Raw genomic sequence first — 19235 nt, 5'->3', positions numbered from 1 at the left:
TTAAATAGGTAAGTGCTTTTTCACATTGAGTTAAAAGAGAACTGTAGTTTAGCAGTAGCTTGTGGATTACCATTTCAACAACTGCAAGCAACCACAGCTGTTGTAGCATCTACATTTTGTGGTGAGGCAGAGGAAAGTACCATTGTTATTAACTAAATGCTGTGGCTTAGTCTGTTTGGCTTCTGTTTAAAATGTTAATTTCTCAGAATCCTCAAACTTAATGGATAACAACCTTAAGGTGCTATCCCTCATGTTTTGTGCTGTTAAATATTTTGCCCTTTCTGTGTAGTACAGTATTACATAATGTATTTTCAAAAACGATGTACAGGCTGATAGTGGTAACTTGAATCTGAGAAGTATTCTGTACAGTGCTGGGAAGCATAACTGTTCATAATACTTTTTTTTTAACGTATTTCACAGTCTGCTGAGCAGACAAAAAGAAGTGAAACAGTAACCGGAGAAGGGCTACTCAGGAAAAATGTGGGTTGCATTAAAATGTGTTTTGCTGTTTGTCCAACTCCGTGCTGACATACGTGAGATTTGTTTGGAGGCATTCATTGTGTATTTGAATAAATCCACAGAAGTTTTAAAACGGCTCCAAAGGAGCTAATATGAATTGCCTACCCCAATTTTTAATATATACTATAACTGTAAACTTAAACACTAAAGTCGGCAGGTCTCACTCTTTACTTTAAATTCTAGGTTTTCTTGCTTTCTTTTTCTAGAGCATTCTTCAGAATTTCTTCAGACACCTTTGTCTTCCTTTCTGTCTGGAGATGATTGCAAGTTAAAGGCTACTTAACCAAAATGACTTAACCAAACTGAGCTACTTCTGTCATCTTGACCTAAACTTAACCCTGTGCTGCTTTTTAGATATTTGTCTTCCCTAATGCTGTCTTGGAGCTTCAGTGCATAGTTGATACATACTTTGGCTTTCTTTGCTTTGCAACCACTATGACTCACTGATAGTAATTATACAATTGGCTTTTCTGGAATATTGAACAGTGACAGCTTTGAATGGCTTTTCTGTATGTGCGTGCTCTTAATTCAGCTATATTCATTAATCGCAAGTATAGCGATTATTACCACAAGCCTTTAATTTCAATCTGGTTTTTATTTTTTTCAGGATGGTAATTCTGTAGTTACAATCACTTCCAAAAAAAAAAAAAATATCCTGGTGTAGAAGCAAGACCTATTAATTGTTTTTTATGGACACAAGGAAAATTAAAGCATGAACTTTTATCCTGAATCATTATCAACTTTCCATAAGGTTCTTTGAGGAAGTGAAAAGTTAAAAACCACTGCTTGATTAACCTTTTCTGGATGTAGGAAAAGGATTAAATCTTCAATTGCTCTTGGCTCATAAGGTATGGCATACAAAGGACATATGGGACAGTTCTATCTGTACTGTAGAAACAGCAGTTCAGCCTCTTACCAGAAGGGTCAGAAAGTAGTTGTACGCTTGTTTTTTGTTGACAAAAGTCTGATTTACTAGTTGCACTTCAGTGCAAATTATTTAATGCTTAGCCACTGTAACTTTAAGTAGCATGTTACCCTTAATCCAGATTCAAGACAGTGTCATGTACTTGAAAATTTTTATCCTTATGAAGTTCCATATTTCATCTGTTCCTTCATTTCTGATGAAATTATCTCAGAACTGGATGTCTAGAGACACAAATAGTTACTGTTTTAGACACATAACTAAGGTGGAATTCAAGTATCTGAAGTTAGGAGGCATGATTTCCTCTATTATAGGTATTTTCTTAGATTCAGAATCATAAGGCAAATGCTTAAAATAAACAGGGTCTTCTCAAAAGCAGTCATACTGCAGGGTGGAGAGAAATATATCCTTTGGAAGTGAAAGGAAATAGTATTAAGACTGTTCCCATCATTCAACTGTCAGTATTTGTTCTCATTTTAATAGGTATGTGGCATTGTAGCTGTATTGACACTGTTACGTGGATCGTAATTTGCATTGTATATAAAGCTTCTTGTCCAAGAAGATAAATCAGAGCAGAAGTTAACTCTTAGTTTGAGTAAGTCTGTCATCCAGTAGGTTCTCACTTAATATACTCTCCTAGGACAGTAGTCATCCCAAGTTAAGGTACAGCAGCTAAGGAGATTCCTGTTTACAATATTGCTTACAGTGCATGGAAGCCTGCAGAGTCTGTGGAAGCTGAGATCTTTGCAATTTATGGCATAGAAACTTTCTTGCAAGTTTATTTACATGACATAAAAGGCAGCAGTGTGTTCCTCAAACACATGTTGACCAGTCCTATGCAATATCTTTTCAAATGGGCTTTAAAAAATGTCATGTACTTCAAGGAGCTAACTAATCTTGAACAAATTGCGTAGGCTAGAACAAGACATCTTGGTATCTACTGTAAGTCCTTAGCAGGAAGAATGGACACTTCCAGATCTATTTGCTGTACTGGACACTTCCTTGCTTTGTTCTTTCAAGAACATCTTGTTCAACACACTTAATTTTTAAATTGTAAATTAATAGGTAAGTATAATTATTCAGTTGTTAGTCTAGCTTTTTTTTGCCTGTATCTTTCAAATCCATCTTACCTTTTCAATTTCACACAGGCCCTCCCAATTTTCATCAGAGATGCTTTTTGTTGCATAAAGCACACAACACATACTTTCAGAGTTTTGTGCATAGTAACTAGGAAAAGAATTCAAGTCTAATATTGGCCAGAACAGCACAATCCTCCTGAATCTGATGAGCCTTCACAGAGTAAACTGTGAATCAACAACATATGCTATTCTGACTGTTAATGTGATGTTTTCCAAAACTGCAAGTAAAAGACCTCTCTTCTAATGCTATGTTGAAGGACTCATAAAATCATTTCCCACTACATTGTTTGTTGTCAGAGCACTTGTCTGTAATCAACTATTTAACAGTATATAGCTTAGGACTCACAATCATCACTTGTCTCTATATCATACTGTACGAATGACAATCCCATAGGTTGCTTCTGTGTTTGGATTTTTACTCTCCCATTTCTGAGGGGGTGCTTTTTTGGCTTGTTTGGTTCCTTCCCCCACTCAAGTTCTACCATTGGTTCCTATGCTCTTGCCACCCACTCAGTTGAGTGACCCTAGCCATAGTGCTAGGCCTATTGAGATGAAAAAATTTTATGCTTTTGATTGTAAACACTTCATTAATTCCAGGCACTGAACACATGGGGAAATTGGCTGGTTTGTTTCTTTAAGAAAGAATATTAAATTCTGACTCTTGGAAAACAAACAAAAGACTTCTAGTTCCTCTGTGATAACAAATATCAGTCTAAATTATACACTTGTATGGTCACTTAGCAGAGCAGATCCCTCTACTTTTCAATCCATGTGTGTGGTTTTAAGCTACAACTAATCTTTCCTTATCAGTGACACCTGTGTTTTTCCTCTGTTAAATATTTGATTTGGAAAGAAAAACATGCAATGTAACTTCCACTCTTTGACTCCAATTTAAAACCAAGCCTATTCATTTTTAATAGGAATGTGCTGCTCTTAGGCTAGTAAGTCAGTTTCTGGATGAATTAGTTACTTCAGTGCTGTTTTGTGTGCCATGTAGTTTCTGCATTTCAGAACCAACAGGTGCTTAGCATCTATATATACACATTCAAAGAGTATGAAATAACGTGAAATTAGAATAGTAGGCTGCTGAAAATATTTTATAGTCTTTCCAACGGTATTCCATGAAGGCTTTCTTTATAAAAACCTTTGGTTAGAGAGGCAAAGAACACTTCACTTTTACAAATGTTAAGTGATACCACTTTTAGATCAGTCTCCGCTATTAGAATGGAGAGAGAGTTAAACCACTAGTAGGAAATACTAACTAGCTATGTCTAAACTATTTTTAGCTCATTAACCCAACTTCATAGAAGAGAAATACTGGAAAAATTCAGAGCTGCAAAACATGGAAGCAGTTGGTGCTTCTCTTTAAACATGGTGCCAATACCTATCAAAATACCTATCAACTTTCTTTTCAACTAGAACTTTACTGTTACTTTGTTAGTTTTTTTCCTTACAAACCCAACACCAGAAAGTAAGTATTGGGGGGTGGGGTAGAAATCAGTCCTTGACACTTTACACTTAATTCTAGAAGAAAAAACAATCTTCTCATTTTAATCATTCTGTTGTAGACTCAGATTTTGTGCTTTTTGTTTTTCTTTTCTGGAAATATCAGAAGTTATTACCCTGTGCGCCAGCAGTGATCACTTTAGCTGGCATATTAAGCTGAATGGGGAATCTGAAACAGATGCTCCCTTCACTCATGGTAGCTTCACAGGTGCTTGGCATCCAGATTTAGTAATTAACCTTTTTATGTCTTACATCTGTTAGAGTAAACTGGATATGAAGCTGGATATGCAATGTCATGGTAAGATAGCTTGCCTGAAAAGGCCATCTCTTTCAGTCACCTGTGGTGGGGAGAGCAGGAAAAAAAAACCACCTAGAATAGCCATGCAAAGTGGAAAGCCAGTGTCACTCACTGTATAATTAAAGTAATACCCTTTCTAACTCCTGAGGTGGTGTTACCACCTGTGAATGTTTTTGCATTTGAATGTTTTGCTCCAAGACCTGTTAAAACATAAGTGAGGATGATGACTTGCATCTTGATTATAATATTTAAAGCATGAAATCTTTCAGTACATCTCTCTTAATTCTTCTTCCCACCAATGAAAGCATTGGATGGCTCCTGTGTTATGGCAGATTGCCCAGGTGAAAAAAAAAAACCCAGGTGGGATGGTTTAGAACAGGTACTTAGCATCTGTTTTTGTAAAAAGACACAGGCATTGCATGTAATTAACTGCCTGGGGCTCTGATATGGAACAAGAAGCCCACCTGAGCTTCCAGTCCTGGTGAAAGAATGGGCTGCCACTGCTTTCAACTGAAAGTATCTGTTTAGTCTTTCTGTACAGTTTGCTTCCCATTCCTTTCATTCCGTGATTTTCAAGGTTGTTTGCTGCTGCATCATCTCAATCACTTTTAGAAGCTTTTGCTTACTGTCTTCATCAGCAGTTTCATAAGGTTCCATAGGAAGCTGGTCTGGAGATGGACACAGGCTTTCAGGTAAGGCAGAAGCACAAATGAGTGTTATTTCTGTACAAGGAGAGAACAGAAAAAGGCTGAGATGTTCTTCTGTATAGCAGCTTGGTTGAACTGACTGACAGTGAACTCCGTGCTGATCTGCCTCTTTATCTTTTTCACATAATGGACACGCCCCTCCATGCTGGCTTGTAAATAGTTGCTTCCAGAATGACTGTTTGCTTCCTCCACTTCACTGCATTTAATTAAAGCATTTGTCCTCAAATGCAGGCCTTTTGGCAAGCGTAGCTCTTTTGATATGACAGCAATTTTTTCTGTTGCAATTTATATTGTGTTAGCTGGCATTCAAATTTTTTAATGGATTTTGGGTTTTGTAGAGCTTCTCAACTGTCCTAATAAATAGACTGCAAATAGACCTTTACATAGTCCTTTATCAGTTCAGTGCTTCAACGTCCTTAGTTTGACTGGCTGTGGAGATGTAGTTCACCAGAAAAATACTGATGTGATTTCTTGTGCACAGTCAGCTGTCTGTAAGGTAAAACATTTTTTTAATGTGAAATGTTTTATACTGAAAAATGACTTTTTGACTTTTCGTCCAGATGTGTAATGTGCTATTTCTTAATTGTTAGGTTTTATGTGACTAACTATACATGCAGTACATATAGTTTCTGTCGTCAAGCCTTATGGATTACTGCTCTTCTATTTATGCTCCTTGGAAATAGTCTTTGGCAGAAAATAGTCTTTGGCAGAACTTGATTTAGAGCAGATTTGAGTTGTCTTGTTTCTTTGAAGTATTATTCACCTGTGTTAATTACAATGCAAAAACTAATACTAATTTGCATACATAGTATAGTAATTTAAGAAATTCACAAAATGTGAAATGTGTGCATGTCTCATCTCTATTCATGCATATGCATATAAAGAACAACATATATGGCTAGTTTTTCTCTGCTCTGTTTTTATTCAGGGCTTCTGTTTTGCTGTTCTATCAGGGACTATTTTTGGAAATAAGGGAGGAAACAAACATTGTTTTCAAAACCTAGCTGCTTTACTAGAAGGCTAATTATACAATGCCTGTGGTAACTTGTGTGAACTATTGGATACCTGGCTTGTATCAAAACTGCACTAGTCTGGTGTCCTTTCTCTGTGTTGTATGGAGGATCACCCTCTGGTCTGAGGAGAAAACACGAAGTTGGCCTGGGCACAGCATTACTTGAAACTTCTGGGCTGCTGACTTGATGCTGTGATGTAGAATTAAATATTCTTAAGCATGTCTGCCAGTAATCTTCTAAAGAAGGCCTTTGAAGCATACACAATTAATAGATGTTAAAATGTTAATAGATTTGTTTAACTGTTAGTTTACTGCGGGCATCAGAACTGAAGTGAGGGAAGCACATATTGTCACCCGGTATCTCCAGTATGTTGATGTAAAGCAAAGGAGGGGAAAGAAGCCTTTTACCCTTATTGCAGAAATTACTTTCCAAGACTCCTCTAAAGCCTTCTGCCATGCCACTTTTTGAAAGTAAGAAGCACAGGAGCTTAAAAGAAAAAATTGGGAAGTGGTTAGAAAAAGTGTTATTTTATAGAAGTGGTTTAATACAACTTGTATAGCATGTGGTAATATCTTCACTTGTCCAAAGGAGAAGTGGAAAATGCAAGTTAAAATGGAAGCTGAATGATGAATCAGCTCTTAAATATTTCTACTGTTGTTCTTTCAGGGTGGACAACATGAGATTTGTTTTGAGAGTAAATACTCTTACTAAGTTATTTCGAACACTGATTTTACCCATGCAGGAGCTGATCATAGTTCATTAATAAAATTGCTGTTGGATGACTCTTCTTGGACTTTTTAATTCTGTTCTGCCAAAATAAAATATTTGTTGGAAAATAAAACTTTAAAAGGCTGTAATTGAAATTTGGATTGTACAGTAGGTTTTGATCAACAGACTTCTGGGCACTGGCTGGGATTGCTTGGAGCTAAAGTAACCTGAAGAGATGTGGTGTTAATTGGTACACTCTGCTTAGATTTAACTGCTGAATCAGTTTGGACTGTGTGCATTAATAAGCATACCAGAAGAGCACTGTTCCTTGTTCTAAGGAAGCAATGTAATAATTGTCTTTATGAACTCACGCTGTAATATCACAGTAGATTTTCTGACATCCCTGTTCTTTCACCTTTTTTTCCTTTAGAATAAAAGAATGACTATGAAGATTAGTTGTTGGAAACTGTAAGAAACAGATCCCAGATCTCTCTTACTTGGCAGTTAACTTCTTTAGGAAGGAGTCTTGCTTCAGAAGACTGTAAGTGATGCATGTCTGCCCTTATAGGGTTTTTAAAAGTACTGCAATAAGTCATCTATACAGTCAGTATTTTTTTCAAATAAATTGAAGTTTAGCACTGTATGGACAATACCTGCTGTATTGTGATTTTGGCAGAAAGCTCTAACTTTAATTCAATTAAACAACTTCCATGTCATTAGTGACTGAAATACTAGCCCAAACTTAAATATTTCCAAATAAAAATCATCCTCTAAAATACATGACTTCCTTATTTTTGTCTCAACTCTAAGCATGTGTATACTACATATATGAATGGCTTTTCAGTGTTGATCTCTAGCAAAGTCTTAAATGTTTGCAGTGCAAGGTGTATGAGAGGGTTTTCACTGCTTTACAGAACTAAGAGGTTTATCATTATAGGTATATTAAATGTACCATGCAGTTTAGACCAGTATCGTATTTTTATGATGCATTATTAGCTATTGCATATAGAGACAGTGATGCATGTAATGTTGATAAGTTCTGCTCCAAAACAATTGAATTTTGAATAAGAAAGTATTAATAGAGCCTGGAAATATTAAAAGCTGCAAGTAATAAGAACTACTTTTTTTGACAGCGTTAAGATACGTAGGCCCTAGTTTATTTACCATTGGGTTTGAATGTTTGATGAATAGTCAGTAAACCTGCATGGAGGCTATCAATTTTAAAAACACTTGCTACATGCTTAAGCAGGTAGCAATAAATGGAAAGGTGAGAGAAGAGTAGCAAGTTCAGCTGCAGTCCATGAAAGACACTTTCCTGCTGCCAGTTAATGAAAACAACCTGGGAGCTTGTAACTGCACATGCACACCTTGTGTGTGTCTATTGTTTGTTTTATTTTTTCCTACAGCTCTGTAGAAGCTGTATTCTAGGATTAATTTTTAGAGCAATTTAAATATACATCTAAGCAGAAGCTGAGCGAAAGTGCTGATACACCAGTAATATTGCAGATGCTGTTGCTTCAGTGAGTTCGTGGACTGGCAATTCATTTGAATTGAGACAGCATGCTAAAGGAGGAGGTTTTAAAACAGGGATCATACAATGGACTGTTGTTGCACTGCAAACTGTTAGGTAAGCAGTGATAAATAGACTGAGTGCATGTCAACGGCAATTACTGTGTGCTCTGTTTTGAAAATGTGTGTTCTGACAAATATCAGCCACTGCAGTAGTAATGCTGTGTTAAGACTGTTGTCTGACTTCCTTGGTGTAACAGAATTCCCTGGTGTTGAATACCTTGAGACAGGTATTTATTTTTTTGTTTCATATACCTGTTCGTCTCTTGTTACATGGTAATACTTACACTCTTAACAGCTGGCATGGCTGTGAATGTCCTGCTCTGCAGAGGTGAGAAATTCAGATGTCTGGCTCCAAGTTGCTTATATTTTTGTGAGGTTGCTCCAAGCCCCTGTTGTTACAAAACTGTTTCTGTAGTAAACTCCAGGTCTGCTGCCTGCCTTCAGGGTGGAACTTGGGCAGGCCTGATTTTGCTGCCACTGATCTCAACTGTGGGATCATGAACCAAAAGAGGGAGTAGGGTCTTCCGAGAAGTTTGAAACAGATTTTGCATCACGGATACTTTACATGGCAAAGCCAACTCTTTCCAAGGTTTTGTGCGCATGCACATGCGCACACTAAACATCTTTTTGGGGAAGAGGATTGTTCTGATTAAAGGTAACTTTCCCAATAGAGGGGGGGAGGAGAAATGACTAAGCATGCAAACAACACAGCTCAAATGCTGTTTGAGGCTGATGGCTGATTAAAGCCACAATGCAACAGATGACTTTGCCTAGCAAACATTGAGTCCACAAGTATCTTCTGTGACTTAAGGAATCATGAGCTACTGCAGAGAACTTCTTGTTAGTGAAGACTGCAGTGCTTGCTGGGAGTTTGTGTACACAAAGTATTCCAGCTGTGACAAAATGGAGCTTTCTGTGGGCTTGATTGTTCTGATAAGAAGTCAAGATAGTTAGCCTCTGAGCTTGGAGAGTTTAGGATATTGACACTTCCGGGTGATCAAATGGTCAATGTGTATAAAATGATGTGCAACATAAGAGTGATGTTACAGTGTTTCCGAATTGATGTTTTTTTCTTCTCTCTGATTCTAAGTTAATTTAGCCATTGTGCTATTCTAACCTTTGCAGTGGCCACTCATGCAAAATTAATTCTGAGAGATGAAATTCTGGCTGTATTTAAATATATCCTTTAATAATAGGGTTTTGTACAGGAAACTGGATATTTCAACATGAGTATGTGAGGAATGAATGAGGGTAACTAAAAAAAAAATCTCAATTTTAAGAAGTCTTTAAGCTGAAGTGTTTCTAGATCCTGTTCTCAATGTTTTTCCACATTTGTGAAGTTTAAGCAGTTGCTTTGTGCATTTCAAGCTTTTTTTTTCTAGGAAGCAGAAGAATCTAGGCTAAACACGGCTCACAAGTGAAGGTCTGTGAAAGGGCAGAAAACTGGAATGTAACTGGAAGTTTCTTGTTCTCAGTGTTACATCCAGTCCATAGGATAGGCTTTGTGGCACAGCAGTGTCAAACACACTGATTTATCTTGGGTTTAGAAATGACTTGGTGAACACACCTGTTAAGTAACCAGTAGTTCCTTGCATGATTCTTTACTGCCTGTAACAATGAAAATGCTGGACGCTAGTTGAATTATTACTCTTCATGGTCTTAAATCTGGAATCCTTCTGGCAAGGTGAGATGAGGGGCTGAAACTACAGAAACCTTTTGGTTTGCTTTCTTGCACATGGCAACAGTTCAGGACTCCAAAGAATATATTAGGTGCATGGAAGAACTCTAAAATAGTCAAAACAGCGTGGGAAGAAAATGGCTCTGTTTGTTTTGGTGGAGAAAAGCATGCAAAATCTGCTAACCTGATGGGGTTGCCTATTTGTAATATCTACTTGAATGTCAATGGCAGTGATTCCATTGGCTGTCTTCTGATGTTTAGCCCACAGCCCTGGTACATCTTCTGTTTTCAACTCCATCTGATTTCAGTGTCAGGAAACTTTTTCATTTTTGCTTACTCTGGAGCTTAAGATGTGCCTCACTGAAATTTGCTATACTTAGGTTACAGATTTATCTAGCCTATCCCATTTCTGTTCATCCATTCCCACATGTACACACACAGTTGGAGTGATATATATATATATATATATACATACATATATATACACATTTTGTTGAATGAGAAAATAACAAAAGCTATAGCTTACCTCTGACCTCTGTTCTGAAGAAGGCAGAAAGTTCATGAATCATGAATTAGTGATCTAACCCTATGCATATTGCATTAGGGCAAGGAACAGTGCAGCAAGTGATGTACTGTAATTCAATGTAACCTAGCACGTAGTGGCACAAAACTACAGTATTCTGCAGTATTTGTGAGCTGCAGTGTTCTATGGGCTTGACATGGCACTTTCCTACATGAAAAGGGTTGCATTGTGTACAAAGTTGTAAAAGAAACACTGCCACTCAGTGTTTTTCAGCTGTTTATCTGTAGGGAGTTAGTATTTGTCTAGTTTTTTTTGTAGAATTGGCCAGAGATTTTGTATGATCAGCATGGTGCTGCTCACAAATGTGTGGCAGACCCCTATGGCAATGAAGTGTAAGTCAAGCATGTACAGAATTTGTGGGTGTTTTTGTTCTATCTCCTGTCCTCTTCTTCCTTAAGATCAACTTAAGAATAAAAGTTGCTTATTCTAACTGAAAACTGCTTCTGTATTGGTTGAATTCACATCATTTTGAGCTTGTAATAAATGTACAAACTGGTCTCATACTGGCACATAGCATTATTCCAGAAATATTGTAAGTTGAAGACAGAGTTGACATTAAACCTTAGGTGGCCTATATTTCAGTTGTTCTGTGTAGAAAGAATTTTGCTGCTTAAACTATTGCTGATTGTGTGGAATATCACATCTGCTGATTAAAGGCAAATGCCACTTTGAATATAGTGTGGTTTTTGTAGCGTCGTGATGTTCATTAAAGGCCTTCAGTTTTTGACTGTAGTGCTTTAACAGAATCAACCAGTGATGTGGTTCAGTTTTTATCATACTAAGGTCTCATATCACCACTGGAACTCCTTTAAAGGAACTCCTTTAAAGTTAATTTTCTTAAGCTATTAAGAATCTCCTGTGATCATTTTGTTGCCATGTGCTGCTTGGAGCTTGTTCTGGCCTGTCATTGCAGATATGATGGCAGTAATTTAAACCCTCAGACTCTGGCATCTCTCAAATCTTGCTGAGACAGCTGAAATTCACCCCCTCCGAAGCGGGGTTGAGATGGAATGGCTGTACATCCATGTCATCTCTTCACAGCATGCATGATCACACTTCTGGTGTACAAAACACTTTAGTAGCTGCAGTATTTAGCTCTTTCATATTGCACCCAGAGTATTTGATGGAAGCTCTCTGTATTTACTGGCTGTTCAGCAGCCTCGGCGTACTCAAATGCTTCTTCTAGTGTTCCCTAAGCTCCTCTTTCCAAAGAAAGACCGCTGTTTGTATTGAATTCATTAGGACATTTATTAAAACACCCAGTGTGTAACAGACCTGAAGTCTCAGCTCTGCCTGTTTTAAAAGCAGGGACAGTTCTTGCTCCTGGTTCTTCTTGCCTCATCTCTCCACAATTCTTTTTGCAAAGACCTCAGTTGTTGTGTTTACATATCCAAAACACTTAATATCCTGTAACACAGACTTCTGATTTCCTTTTTTGTACTCGTAGCTACGTGTACTACTGCAGAGACAGGGAATCTGTCTCCTTGGCTTCATTAGAAGGGTTTTGTACTTCCCCTCTTTAATCCTCCTGTGTGGTATGTACTGCAGCACAGCATGTGCAACATGTTTCAGTAAAAGGGGGAACTAGTAGTTCCATTGCTGGTGGATAATACCTAAGCAGTGAGTGCCCTGTGGCAGAAAATACTGAAAAATACGAAAATACTGCAGGTGATTGTAGTGGTAGAAGCAGCTTGCCACTTCTTTGCTTCTTGGTGGCAGAGGGCTAGTTACAGAAGTGGGAAAGTAAGCATGTTAATCCAGTTAGGAAATTTTAAGGTAGCTAAAATTTAAACAATTCCAGGAAACTTAGACAATGCTGTATCAGTGCATATCCACAGGCCAGGATTATCCACATGCTAGGATGAATCCTGCTTAGACTTGTCAAGGGGAGAAATGATTCAGAAATGACTGTCACTTGCAGTCAGCAGGGGTAAGATATAAAACTGGCAAAGCCATACAAAAATCATGTAGGAAGAGCTGTGTTGATTGTGTCACTGTTATTTGTAGTAATTTTCCTTTTGATAGCATTTTAGGCTTCTTGGTTTTCTTTAAATTCTCTCTACTGTTATGGAAACAGTTTAGAACTGACTCTTTGAAAGTCTGTTAGGATTATGAACAAGACTTCTCATCAGTCTGACATGACTTCAGCTATTTCACTGGATTTAAATGAGGTTGGTCTTGCACAACCAATAGCAGTACAGGAGGGAAACAACTTTTTTCTATGGATACTTTCATAGCTGCATGTTTGCAGCAACTATCAGGCTGTCAGATGTAGCTCAACTACACCTGTGACAGAAATGGTGTTGCTCTGCCACCTTATGGCAGAGTTGAAGCCAGAACACACCACTTCCTACTTCAGTTTCAATAGAGATTACTGTGTATGTGTTAACGTGTGGAAGCTAGAGCAATAAATATGAGTGCAGATGCTTCTGAAAGGGGCTGTGTTTAAATCATAAATAAACAATTTTATATTTTGTCTTATCATTGTTCTTATTAACTTTTCACATCTCTACTAAATTGCCTGTTCTGTGGGCTTGGGCTGACCTTCCTTGTACTTCCTGTATTCCTGTGTTACTATGATAGTGTGAGATAAAAACAGAACTGTCTACTGGCTTTGTTAAAGATTTCTTCTCTGGCTTTTCTGTCTCCATTTCCCTATTTAAATGTAGGGACTATAATTTCTGTCATCTTTCACCAAAAAAAAAAAAAACCACCCTACTGCACCCCCCCAAAACAACAACAAACAAAACAACTGTCCTCCTCTGATTTCAGTCTGAGAATTACCCCTAAAATTTTAAAATCTGCCTTTCTACAGCTTTCTACAGTTTTGGCACAAAGTTTTCTGGGCGTGCTTCTTCCGCCTTTCTCTTCTTTTCTTACTGGACCTCTTGGTCTAAACCAGTAGCTGCAGGCTGTTACCCTGCTCTCTGCTTCTTTCTGTGCTGACTGCATTGCATACTGGGTCCTGAAAATAAGCTATTAAGCCACAGAGACCAAGCATGGTCAAGAGCATGTAGAGCATGGTTATGTGCTACTTTTCTGCAATAGTGGAAGCTGTTTCATCAACTGCCCAGGAGCAAATACATGGATTACTTTAGGATTTCTTGCTCCTGGAATTTTAAGCTACTTTGACAAATCTTTCATCTCTAATACCATACCATTTGGACTTGGTTTCACCTCTGCACTGGTAAAGCAGTGATACCCTCACTGAAATCAGCTGCACAATGATACTGAGTTTTAGACTTAGTATGTTGGACTTAATGGGAACATGGAGTGTGGTCCTTTTATGTCCTCATGTTGATGTGATGTGAAGTACAGACATCACACTGGCAGCATATCCACACTAATGTGCTACACATTTGTCTTTAGTATGTTTCAGAAAGAATATGCAAGAATTTATCTAATTGCTGTTTGACTGAGATGGAGCAGTCATGTATTTTGAGCATATTTCTTAGCACTGTAGTGCTGTAACTCCTTTTCCCAAGTGTTAAAATCAGACATTAGAATGTGTGTTCACTATGTTCTCTGAAAATCAAGTTATTTGTTGGCTTTATTTTGGATGATGTGTCTGTCATGCATCAATTTAATGAGAGATGTTCTCCTTCTAGGTCTTGTTCTGTTGTATGTGTGCAAAACTGCAGACTGAGACAGCTGGTGGGAATGGAGGGCCTGTTTCTTCAGTGTCAACCATTTATCTCTTGTAGTTGAGATGCCTGCTGAGTGGGGAGATGCCCCGTGCCCTTTGTGCTCATAATAACTGTGGTACAAGGCCTCATGAGCTCAGGTTCGTTGCGTTTCAGGCTTTGTTCTTCTGGATGTGAGAGGGTGCTAAGTGTAAGTTCTAGATGCCTGCAGAGGAGCAAAGAACAAACCAAACAACAAAAAAAAACACAGTAAAAACTAGTATGTTAGCTCAGCATGTGGTAGTACAGTTGCATGAAACTAATGCTTTAGTGTTCCTACATTTGTTTTAGGTTTACACTGAGGAACTTCCACTGTTCTTGGACTACGTATTTCATTAGTAACAATACTTTCCTGAGGGGATGCTATATGTCTGGGAGCTAAGCAACGAGGGTACTTCTGACCAGCACTGATTTCCTTAGTACATACCGCAGTCTTTCCTTAGCTAAAAAAGGGTAGTATTGATCTTCTCTTACGAAGCATTTTGAGATACTCTGGCCAAATACTTAAGCTAAGCCAAATTTTGTTCCCTTTCTCTTTCTTCATTTGTCCTTTACCAATTAATCAGTTATGCTCTAGGTCTAAGGCTGGACTTTATCCAAGGAAAGCTATGGCCTCTTTCTTAACATGTTATGCTTTTTATAGTCTGCAGTATTTTTGCGTTTGTTGACATCATTCACCTTGATTGGTTTTGATCTTGTTTACTCTGAAGGGTAAAATCATCATCAGTTAGAAGGCTTAGCTACAGAGGGAAAATGTATTTCACAGCATTATCCATTATAGATACAAGTAACTGAGTGTACATCTGCAATACTCATATACTGCTGAATTCTGAGAGCAGGAATAACAGAGCTACTGTGAAAAGTGGGAAAATGCTAGCAGGTGTTGTTTCTTTTGGTTTCCAGTCACTTTTGGCTAGTATAGCAACTATTCCGCTTTGCTTTGCATAATGGAAAAAAGCTTAATGCATTTTCTTTTGAAGTTGCACTTTTTCTTTGCACAGGAAACACAAATAGATTTTGATACATATCCAGAAGTTTGAAATAAAGACTAAATGTTCCGGAGAAATAAAGTTTTGGGTCACTTCTTCTGTGGGTTTTTATTCTACCAAGTACTCTTTTGAACATTCTTGCTATTGTGAGCTTTGTTTTGTGCCTTGACAGGTCAACTTAAGAATTTAGAAGGGTGTAGCAAGTTAAAGTAAAGACACTATCAAAAGCCAACCTTTCTTGTTTTACTGCTCCCTCTGAGTCCTTGCCTTAGTTAATTAGAAGCAATAAAACATAACTAAATGCCTCTCTGTGAGGCAAGAACACTGGCCCTTTCAGTTGTGCTTAAGGCTGTAATGGGAGCACAGTGGTAGCGGGGGAGGAAATGATGAACGCAAAGTCTTAGAAAGTAGTCTGTATCTAAGGGAATTTGATATATTGGGCTGACTAATACTTGGGAGGATGAGGAGTGGATGTAAGCTGTGCAGGGGTGGTAGCAACTATCGTGTTGGAGCTATGGAGATACAGGGTGACCGTGCCCTTTAACTTTTGTTATGGTGCTAAAAATGTATTAGGATGCTTTGTCCTTTCAGGGATCTTCATGCTCTAAGAAAAAGAACTTTTTAGTTCCCAGAGTGTGGTAGTTGAGAGTTAAATATCGCAGAATGTTCAGCTCAGATGTGTTTGCTAACCAGAACCAGGTAGGAGGTTGTGGCAAAGCTTAGAACAGAACTGAAAACTCTAAGTCTGGTTTTAGGACAATATCATGTCTAAAGTCCAGTCTGGCTTCAGTTTCATGGTTGGTTTAGGTATTCTTAATATGGTGGTTGCAATCAAAAGTGGAGGTTGCAATCAAAAAGAATGAACTGATCTGTTTAATGCATGCATTCATTCCTCCTCCTTTGCGTTGGCACAAGCATTCAATTTTTGAGTAACAGCTTTAATCAAGAAGCCAATCCAGCTATAAAATCAAATCCAGCTACATTAAAAAAGAAGAGTATTCAGCTCTCCTCACAGCCTGACCAGAACTGGGGCTACCACAAGGGGAGTAGTAGCAACAGGGGCTTTTTTTGGAGATTGGCACAGCTGTCTTTTTGGTAGCAACCTGAACTTGGGTTGGTTTAAAGCAACTGTGAACCTACAAGCACAATGGAAACATACTTATCACTTGTGAAGAATTTGCCTTGTGTGTTTTTAACAGTTTGTCCTTCGTAGAGTAGCAATCTATCATCAGCACTGTTTTTGTTAATAGATTCAGAATGGTCAGGATGGTCCTTGCTGAACACTTTTATCTCTGGCCATTTTTTATAAATATTTCTTTGCTTAATTTTCAGTCAAAATCTGGCTTCCTAAAAATGTTCTGACTAAAAAAACATGGGTATGAATCTTTCTGGAAAATGAGTTGATAGCATTATGAGCATTATTTAGCAAAATTTTAGTTTGTAGATCTTTTCAGCAATGTTTGCCAAGCTTAGCTATAATCATAAATCATAAAATAGCTGAACTAGGAGCTGCAGGATTGATGTGGGAATGTTGAGGTGAAACTCTGTGGTTTGTAGTATGCAGGAGGTCAAACAAATTTATTGAATGACCTCTGCTGGTCTAAAAGTACACGAATCCCAGCCATGTAAATCCAAGCTGAAGGTATAATAATATGGCAGAATAGCATGGTTCTGCTCTGAGATGAGACGTAATTTGTGGAGGCAGAGGAGAAAAGATGTTTGTGAGTAGATGAATTACTGAACGTTTTGACTCTAGGAGTGGATGATTTCAAGGAGGGAACTCCTTCAGCTTTTCAATACATTGCTCTCTGAAGTAAGATGAAGGTTTTGTCTGAAAAAAGTGAACAAAAAGTTAACCATTCGCGTGTGGGTTTGTGTGTGGTTTGTTTTTATGCACATTAAAAATGAAGTCACTGTTTTTGTGCTGGTTACATGCAGTGTCTTTTATATGCATCTAAATTACTTTTACTTTGGGAAAATGTTAGGCAATAATGGAATAATGAGAGTTAAACTTGATTTTCTTACATCCGACTGAAGCATGATTTGAATCAAGTAATTGGAATTACAGTAGGCTAAAATTGCTGAAAAATGAGTTTGGAAAGCTGAGATACATTTATTTCCTATTGAACCTTAATTAAAATATTTGGTTCTGTTTTCAGTTAAGAACTACTGGATTCATAAATGTAATACACTAATTATAACTTTTATGAAGTTTAATATTTAAACCATATCATTTTCAAAATACAGAATTGTTCATTTTATCGAACAAGTTTTCCAGTTTTCAAGCCGTGACCTTGCAAACAGTTCAGATGACCGGTGACCCTTAAAAGCACAAGCCAGTGTTTTCAAAACAAAACAAAACAAATCTCCTATTTGAATATCTCTTTTGTAGTGATCTTCTAAGAGGTTAATTACTAACCAGCATTTGCTGCTTATGTTACCATCCTCATCCTCCTCCATCCTTCACTCCTTATCTCTTCTTCTCTTAAACTTCACGTTGTCACTGTTATTTTCCACCTTTCCTATTGGATGGATGGAAAAACATGAAACAACGTTTCTAGTCAGAATAGAATAATTTCTGAAATTTATTTATGTATTTACATTTTTCAGTCTGGTCGTGTCAGTGGTCCACTGACCTTAACTGAACAGCAGCCTGCATTCCCTCCTACCAGCCCCAACCACCCCCCCAGACCAGAAGAACTGAGCAACCATTCTGGAAGGTTCTGACGACGAATGTTATCTATATTCTTTGCCTTCTTCCAGTCTTAAACTTATTTGTACTTTTTTTGTTTAATAACCTCATAGGAAGAAGTAGCTATATACATTTCTACAGCATTAAGCTGTATCCTATGGAGAATAAAATGTTTGTAAATCAAATGTACAGCAAAAGAAGAGACAGGACAGACGGAATGTTATTGATTTGTGCTGTTACTCTGTGGCTAGGGACTGGATCTACCTGCTAAAATGGGGATCAAATCTAGATTTCAAGCACACAGTAATTTTGGAAAACAGGTGATTTAGTGGCTTTGACTGGTCTTACTATGAAGATACAGGATGCTAACGGGATATGTAGCTAGCTCTGCACTGGGATTCAGAGCACACGCGTGGATGGAGATGAAGTCTGAGATCTGACCTTTGCCTTTCTTTCAGGAACGATGCTGGTGGTGCTGCCTGCCAAAGCTGCAAGTTTTAGGAGCAACAGCAGCTAGCCAGTGAGAAAAGTAGATAAAGTCATTGGTGCCTCTGTCTGTGCACACAGTATAAAGATAGCGGCTTCAGAAGGAGAAAGATAAATCAGTAGTGAAAAAGGAAAACAAAGAATAGTTAGACGAGAAAGGCTGCACTCCTGTTTTGTCATCCCAGACGAAGGGCAGGTTGTACAGAACATGCCATTCTGTGCTTTTTCTTTCTGACCTTTTTGGCTGCTGCGTAGTAAGTGTTGCCTCACTGTCATAAATTTGAAATGAGCTGATTGTTTCTCTGTTTGCCAGTGAGCTGGATGTTTCTATTTCTCATCGGTAATGTGACAGGTAATGTTTGCACAGTGTCACTTAAAAATGCTGAGATTTTCTTCTTTTTTTTATATCATCCTGTTGGATGGCATCATTCCAAGAGATGTCATTGTGGTGGATAACCAGAGAGCTCAACAGTACACAGAACTGATTTTGGGGATTGGGACTTTTGTTTTGTCACAAAGGAATTAATGATAGAAAGCAGCCTTCAAAGTTTTTGATTACAGCTCGTCCTGTCTGTTTGGAACGATGTTGGTGATGCAGGTTTCAGAAGTTGCAAAATTAGGGGTTGCTGCATAACCAGTAGAAAAACTGCAATCTTAAGAAGTTCTGTATATTGATAACAGAAGAAGCAACAGTTTCCATGACAGGGTTTGTATTCAGTTGCTTGTTATGAAATTGCATA

General features: G+C 37.9%; 1 protein-coding gene across 1 annotated transcript in view; it reads left to right on the top strand.

The window, feature by feature from the left end:
- Nucleotides 1-5505: 5505 nt before the first annotated feature.
- Nucleotides 5506-19235, top strand: part of LOC118249749 (ovochymase-2) — a 32315-nt gene continuing 18585 nt past the window's right edge. Inside the window, exons 1-2 of the mRNA XM_050710832.1 lie at nt 5506-5587; nt 7243-7353. The gene's annotated coding sequence lies outside the window, so the exon portion shown is untranslated. The remainder of the gene's footprint in view (nt 5588-7242; nt 7354-19235) is intronic.

Source organism: Cygnus atratus, chromosome 5 (genome assembly GCF_013377495.2).
Source record: "Cygnus atratus isolate AKBS03 ecotype Queensland, Australia chromosome 5, CAtr_DNAZoo_HiC_assembly, whole genome shotgun sequence".
NCBI lineage: Eukaryota > Metazoa > Chordata > Aves > Anseriformes > Anatidae > Cygnus > Cygnus atratus.
The sequence above is the reverse complement of the archived record's forward strand: the minus strand, read 5'-3'. Positions and strand labels throughout refer to the sequence as shown.